The 8039-nt window shown below is 42.5% G+C and overlaps 1 non-coding gene across 1 annotated transcript; it reads right to left on the bottom strand.

Moving 5' to 3' along the window:
• Positions 1-1157: 1157 nt before the first annotated feature.
• On the bottom strand, positions 1158-1231 carry TRNAW-CCA (transfer RNA tryptophan (anticodon CCA)). The gene has a single exon. It is a non-coding gene; the product is annotated as a tRNA-Trp (tRNA).
• Positions 1232-8039: the final 6808 nt, after the last annotated feature.

Below are 8039 nucleotides of genomic sequence, written 5' to 3'. Positions count from 1 at the left end.
AGTCTGAGGCTTCGGCAACATCTCAATCAGGTCGAGCTTCCTCTGTCTCTTTCTGCCTCTTTCTCGTAAACACGGTCTTTCTATTCTAAGCTCCAGTGGATATTGATGGTATTCGTGAACCTCTTTCTGGATCTCTACTTTACGGAAAGAATATGATGAATGCTGCCATTATCCCGACTTCTGCTGCTATCGGGTTGCACTTTGACCCAGGAAGCTGCTTCCGTTGATTCATGCTTATAGAATGGTGGTCCTTATGAGCTAATGGTTCTAGACTTCTGACTTGGTCTAGCATCTGACATGGGTCGAGAGTGGGAACTGAGTTTCCGTCTGGATATGCGTCCTTGGATTGCTGTTGCATATTAAGCTCCTAGCAGCTACTGCTCTTTTCTTGATCTACCCGTCAAGAAACCTTTGATGATGGTATGCCTCTAGGAATCTCTGGTACTTTCAACTTCATGATTGATTGTATTCCAGGCTGAGGACAAGATCCTTATGCACCCATTCCATAGGTGTAGCAGGTGTATTCGGGGGGCTCCCTATTCAGTCCTATGCATGCTTCCTTGCTAACTTCTAGTTTGATCAGGGAAAGCAGAGAAAATGAATCTGCTAATTCACAGGTTACAGATTCGGTCAAGAGGAAGAAACTGAGAATCTCGTAGCTGCTCATGCTTATTTTGGCCGATTGATCTTCCAATATGCTAGTTTCAACAACTCTCGTTCTTTACATTTCTTCCTAGCTGCTTGGCCTGTAGTAGGTATCTGGTTCACCGCTTTAGGTATTAGCACTATGGCTTTCAACTGAAATGGTTTCAATTTCAACCAATCTGTAGTTGATAGTCAAGGTCGTGTAATTCATACCTGGGCTGAGATTCTTAACCGTGCTAATCTTGGTATGGAAGTTATGCATAAACGTAATGCTCACAACTTCCCTCTAGACCTAGCTTGAAGTTCCATCTATCAATGGATAAGACTGATAGTGTATACGAGTTCTTGAAAGTCAAGGTTCAATCTAATATGATTCTTCTTTTCTCAAAACTCAGAAATTTTGCATCACTTTTCTCCTCTTCTTGCTTTAAGAGATAAGGGAGGTCAAATTCAGGTTGCTCTTCAAGTTAGTTAAGTTATTTCATTGTAATTAGACCTAAGAAGAACTCCATCACGCTCTGTAGGATTTGAACCTACGACCTCGGGTTTTGGAGACCCACGTTCTACCGAACTGAACTAAGAGCGCTTGAAAAAATGCAAAAAGTAGATAGTGTACCCGAGCTTGAAGAATGAAAGATTTTTGATGTCCACCTCCTGACTGCCCAGAGGAGAAGTAATAGGTAGGAATGAGAGGATTGGAAGAAGTGACTGAAAGAGAAAGGTCACTTTCAGGGGAATTTCTGACTCGAGACAGGACGCGCGCAATCACTCTTTGAGTTTACTAACTAGTCTTGTACAAAAGAAATATGTAAAGTGAATCTGGATAAAGAAGTCAAGAGGTTTTGACTCCGTCCGAAGAGTCCGTAGGACTATTCATTGCCGTAGGTTTATTTCTTTAATGCTAATATAGTACCTTTCTCAAATACGGAAGAGAACCGAGTCTTTTTTCTTTTTGTTTTGTGACTTTCTAGACTTTGATTTACTAAAAATCATAGTGATTATAATGAGACATTTCTTTTTGATAATCTTGATAAAGAATTAATATTGATTTAGAATGAAAGAGAATTTGTCATACTAAACTTTTTCTTAATATTAAGAAAGTAATTGCATAAAGAAAGAATAATATAGAAGTCAGAACCTATCTTAATGATGACGAAAGACTTGAAAAAATCAATGTCTCGTATGCTTCGGAGTGAAAAACTGCTTTCCAAAGATCTGGGGATGAGTTTAGTTCTTGACTAAGACAGATATTCCCGAAAGCTATTCATGCTGCTTTGAGTGGAATCTTTGATACATTGATACGTGGGTCCGGAGGACCGGGTAGGGCCAGGAAAGTAGGGACTAGACAAAGTCTGACCCTCTTCTTAGGCCTCTTTGTTAGCGAAGTGAGAGAGAGGTAGAAGCTCGACGATAGGAGGATAGGAGTCCTCTTGGAAGGAAGGTTTGGCACTTAGTGGATAGGACTACCGCTTTGTTTGCAGAGTTCATCACTTGGTTAGCAGAAAGGAGAGTTGGAGGTTGGCAATGCTGCACAGTCATAAGCAGTCAAAGATAGAATGATCAACGATTCGTGGAAGAAAGTAGCTCGACTAAAAAGGAGAGGAACTGTGAACTTATGAAATATAGTCAGGCTGGGTACTAGTAAGTGAGAGAATGAAATAGCGCTACGTGTGAGAATCTTCAACAGAATTTGCTTTTCCTATAATATAATACGGAATCATAAAAGGAATTCAGTCAGTCTCCATTTACCCAGCGGTGCTAGCAAGATTTACCACATCAAGGACTATACTACCGCTACGTCGGTCTCTGACTCTAGAACTGTCCCACGTTCATAGGATACCCTGCGCAGGCTTGCTTGGAGAAGGCTTGCAAGAGGCACTTTCTACTCCCTGATTTTCAGGTATTTTCAATTGGCTGAGAAGGAGAAAATCACACTACCGCTACGTGGGCTTCAACTGCTTAAACAAGGGCCACTGCCTGCACTCCTTAACGCTTCGCGCCTCCTACTCCGTCTTCTGGCTGATTATTGCAGACTTTTCTTTCCCTACTTTATTAGTTCGAATGTGAAATGAAAACGGGCCCCAGCCTTCGGCTGATTATCTGACGTAAGGAGTCCTCATCCTTTTAGTAGGTTCAGACTGGCCTCAAATCTCACCTTTGTCAGAAAGAAAGATGTAAGTCAACCTCCCCTAATAAAGTCAGAAAGAGAAAGCCTACAGTCAACAAGTATTATCTTTCTATCGAAAAAGTAGCTAATCATGGGCAAATGAAATTAATGGAATCAAGTTAATGGAATAAGACGAAGGAATATGAATTCAGCCTAGGTTCAAAGAAGATTTCGAATTCATTCATGGTCGTTCTCATTTGCTTGGGAAAGAGAATGGGGTGGCCTCAAATCCCGAGAGGATGAATCTCCTCCATGACTCAAATCCCACTCTCAAATCTGAAATTGAGCCCTAATTAATCTAATTAATGAACTTCAGGTTTTAGAAAGACTAGAAAAAAGAAAGATAGACGAAAGACTTGAGAAAAGAAATGTCTCGTATGGAGTGAGATTTATATACGCAAATTCGCTTTGAAAGAAGAAAAGGGACTATAGCTGCCACACCTAAAGCGGCCGCTTCAGCTACTGCTAGTTCAACCTCCACTGCTGAAGCAAAAGAGAAATCAGCTTACCGCTCCGTGGGTAACTGCTGTCCGTATTTCACTGCGAACGAAATAGGGAGATTATTCACCCCTATCTAAGAGTCGAGCTATTTCTTCCTTTCCAGAGCTGCCGCTTCCTTCATACTTCTTTCTACCTTGCCGATGGGTTGAAGCAAGAAAGCACGTCCAATCCCCTCTTTTTAGAGGTTATCAGAAAGGAGACGGAGTTATAGAAGTCGGCGAGACTGTTTTGGAGAGGGAAAATTCACGTTTTGGGTAGGAAGAAATCAACAAAGATCAGCCTTTTTGCACTCTTTTAACGACGAGTTTGATAATAGTCTCGTCAATCTACTTTTCCTCTCGTTTTGAAAGGGGGTTTATGGACTAAGAGTGGAGTTGACTCCGTTGGCCTTTAGATAGATCTCGCTTGCGAGACCCGCTATGGAATAACCTCCGCGAGTTAATAGCTCTGAGATTCGCTAGTCCCTGGTCGATCTCCTCAGTCCTGATCTGAGGCTTTTGCCTTTCTACTCATTCTTATTTGATTTGATAGATTGTGGTCATTCTTTCATTCGTACGGATTCGAACCTGATGAAATAGGAGTACAGGGAGCCGTCTATCTACTTTCTGGGTATATATATTGAAATACGCCGTCTGGGGGGTCAAGCTCGAAAGAACCAAGGGCAGAAGAATCTTCTTAATCAAGAAAAAGCTTGAACGAAGCTAAGCATGGGAGGTCGGATTCACCCCGAAAAAACTAGCTCCGACTATACAACGGAAGTACAAACTTGATGAGATTCATGCTATTAGGTTCGATTTATCTTCTCTCCCTTCCATCACTTTTTCTTTCAATTTCATTTCTTGAAAGCGGTTTGAAGCCGATACATTTCTTTTGGATAATCTTGAAAATCGTTAAGACCTCTTGACTTGCACTCCTTAACAGATACATTGATTTTTGAGAATCTTTCGTCTATGATACATTTCTTTTATAAAGTCTTTCTAAAACCTGAAGATTCTTTTATAAAGTCTTTCGTCATCATTAAGATTTTGATAATCTTTCGAAAAGAAAGATATGAGAAAACTATCTAAAAGAAATGTATGCAAAGAATATTGCCTTAGAAAGATTATCCAAAAGAAATGTATCGGAGGGAAGCGACTGTAAAGGCTCAATTGAATCGAGCCTTCCAAGGATAGTCAGATTGATAATAGGATTTCTGAATCAGAAAATCGGGATTTGATGTCTTTTCTTGAATTCAACACACCTTCTCCCTTCGTCAATATTCTTTGAACCTTCGGTAAGAATGATCAGAGGTAAGGACGTGACGGTCTAGCCTATCAACCAAGGAGGAGTTCCCATACGGAGCGATATGCTACGCGTACTTTTTCATGCAATTCTTCCCGCTTTGACCTTTCAGGTATTCTGGTCGAAACTATGCTATGCTCCTTTCTTAACACAGCTTGGGAGATGAGGATAGAAAGAAAAATCAGGCTTGAAAGCACAGCGAGAGCAGCAACTGAAAGGGAAAAGGACAACCTCCAAAGATAAGGATACCTGGCCCTTGGCCTTGCCTCGCTGAATTTTGGACTCCTTACTCAATATTCTTTGAACCTCTGCCTTGGGTGCTCGAAGCAGGCGATGTGGATCCTACCTCTGAACTTCCACTCTGACCCGCGCCTCGTCCTTCTCCTTCGTGATCCGACCAGTGAGGCACGGAGCCCTTCCCCGATCCTTATGGATCAGATGCGTCTTTGGGGAGTCCGGTAGGTCATTCAAACTCTCGTTAAGAGAAAGAAGGAACCCTAACTCAAGACGCTTCCTTCCTCTTCCTCAACCTCGAGAGACTATGCTCTTCGCGCGTACGGACGATTGATCTAGTGAATCGGGATCCCTATTTCATCAAGGTCAAGTCTACCCTAGAAAGCGCTTTCTGCGATCGAAGGGATGAGGCTCCTTCTTCTGCTTCAACCTCAGACAAGGACAAGAAATACTCAGACTTTCTTCTAAAACGGCCACTTGGGTGGGAAAAGTCTTAAGCATTTCTGGAATGGGTTCCTCCCGTCTCCTTTAATTACATCCTTCCGACCTCCTTTTGGGAAGGCATACATACTGGTGCGTATATGGCTTCTTCTCGTCGAGCTACCTTCCTCTTCCGCGTAGTGGGGTCTCGCAACTTCCACGTTCAACTCCCGACCAGGGGAGTCATCATTCCACTCCTATATAGGTCCTTGCTTCCTATCGGGAAAGGATATCACCTCTAAAGGGCGCTGAGGCTGTTCTGCTTTCCGAGTGATCGATTCGAACTCACACACACTTATGTAATTATTTAGGAAGACCGAAAGTTAGCTGACTGAGACCATTTCCGGCTTTCCGCTGGTAGAACTAGATAGCGGTTAGAACGTGTCAGGTAAACGAATGCTCTGCGAATTGCTATCTAAACCCTAGTCAGTTCCTGCCACCTATGCTGCTTCCCGATAGGCGATCAACGGAGACTAGTGCTTTAGCTCTTGTCTCTCCCGACCCACCTGCCGATCCTGAGTTTGCATGATAAAGGGGGTTATTAAACTGAAATGGCTCCTTAGAACCTTTCCTGGCCGAGTTGTATGCTTGACTTTAGCTTCTCGACCGAGTGGGATAACTGAACATAAAAAGAGAAAAAAAAGTCTTTCCCCGTAGAATGAAGAATCTCCGTCTAAGTCCGCTGTTGAGGCTAGGGTTCTTGAAGTGGCAGTGGAAATCTCGTTAGAGAGGTTCCCCGTTCCTTGGTCAAAGGAAGGAAAGGCCGAGTCAGATCAGCAGGGTAACCTAAAGGAAGAAAACTTATGAGGAAGTGAGACCAAGGTTATTGTTTCGGAAGTAGCTGCTTTTGCTGCTATATCTCTTGCCCAAGCGTAAATAATACCCGATACATTTCTTTTGGATAATCTTTCGTCTTAATATTCTTTTATAAAGTCTTTCAAAATCATTAAGATAGTCTTTCGTCTATCTTTCTTTTATAAAGTCTTTCGTCATCCTTAAGTTCATTCATACTCCGTGGCTTTGATCTTTTGAAGCCTAGCGTAGCCGATGAAAGTCACCAGGAGCCCTTATCATTCCGTTTTCCAGCTTTCCAGCGTAGCGGACAGCCTTAAACCACTTTCTTTCAGCATAGCGTAGCGAAGCGGGAGCTTCGGTTTGCTAGGGTCAATGAAATATGAGAAGACGCTCACCTTCGGAAGACTTCTAGCTTACTACGCGCAGAACATCATTACACACAGGTTCAAAGAAGATTTCTCAGACGATTCGGAAGACGACCTAGGGCAAGGTTATAATATGGACAGTCCTTCGGACTTCGGACGATTCGGAGCATTTGCTCTTCTACGTCATGTGGAAATTCTTTTCTGCTAAGACATTACTTTATTAAATAAATACAGATAAGAAGCTAAGAAGAAAGACTTGCACTCCTTAACTTACCTATCTTAATGATGACGAAAGACTTGAAAAAAGAAATGTATGGCAACGTATTAATGATTAAGAAGACCATATCAAATCTGAAGATGCGGAGCGAAGCGACTGCTATTAAAGAATATTGACCTAGACTTTCAAGAGTGCAGAGCGCAAACCTATCTTCATTCTTTATCAAGACTATCCAAAACAAAGGTATGGCAATGAATATTGCATTGACCGACTCCTACGAGACATTGATTTTTGATAATCTTTCGTCATCCTTAATACCTTCGGACCGCATTTGCTAAGAAGAAAGAGTTTTGAAGGTTGGTTCGGACTGGCAGGAAGAGGTCTTTTAAGGTTCACTGGTAAAGCTTCTAGCCAAGAAGACGATTCTACAGACGATGAAATCTCGTCTTCTCGTCTGATCGTCTTAGCAAAAAGACCTTTCGTTTCCGATCATAACTCATCAAACTAAAGGGACAAGGATCAAAGAATATTGAGAAGGAGTTGAGATTCCGTATTAGTAGTATGAAAGTAGAATCAGTCTGATCGACTACTTATTAGATCTTGACTTTCGCACTTTCGCAGGTTTCGGGACAGAGGCGCCGTCAAAGCCTCAAAGTCGGAAAGTAGGGTAGGAGGTGAACAAAGGAAGCCCCGATCGAGGAGGCCCCGTGCGCTGAAATTCAGCCTCCTCAATGAAACTACCACGTACCGGTATTGGAAAGGAGACCATATCTCGGACTAGCCGGGTTAGAAGTCACTAACCTCAAATCGGAAGACTGAGAGAGAATTCCGCTTAAACCACCGCTTGCTGCTGCGGCTCGGAAGTGGAGTCCGTATCCGCTTGTGCCCTCTCTTCTTTAAGTAGAAGTGGAAAGAATCTCCTTAATTCACTCAATGAACTACTCTATGATAAATAGAATGGCGAAGAAAGCGAAGAGCTCAGTCAATCCATCCCGAAGGAAAAGAGAAAACTCCCCAAGCGGGCATCGGCTGCTCGACTCGGGTCGATCCGCTAGATCCGCCTTGAATTCAAGGCTTGAAACTGGACTTTTGACCTTCAAGAACCTTGAATGCGGGATGATATACCTCAATCCCAGGATAAAAGGCGTGAAAAAGAGCTCATTGAAAGGCCTCCATCAGTCCGTAAGGACTAAGAAATCCATATTAACCTCTCCTTTCAGTCGAGCCTTGATTTTTGAATAATTTCTTTCTTCAAATATGAGTGAAAAAGGAAGAAGAAGAAGATCCAGGATCTCCTATCAGTTGAAAGGTAGGTAGTCAACCTAGAGCTAGGCAATTCTCTAGCTTAGAGCTT

The sequence above is a fragment of the Cucumis melo genome, chromosome 6 (genome assembly GCF_025177605.1).
Source record: "Cucumis melo cultivar AY chromosome 6, USDA_Cmelo_AY_1.0, whole genome shotgun sequence".
Taxonomy (NCBI): Eukaryota; Viridiplantae; Streptophyta; class Magnoliopsida; order Cucurbitales; family Cucurbitaceae; genus Cucumis; species Cucumis melo.
Note: the sequence above shows the minus strand (reverse complement) of the source record. Positions and strands in the feature narration are given on the sequence as shown.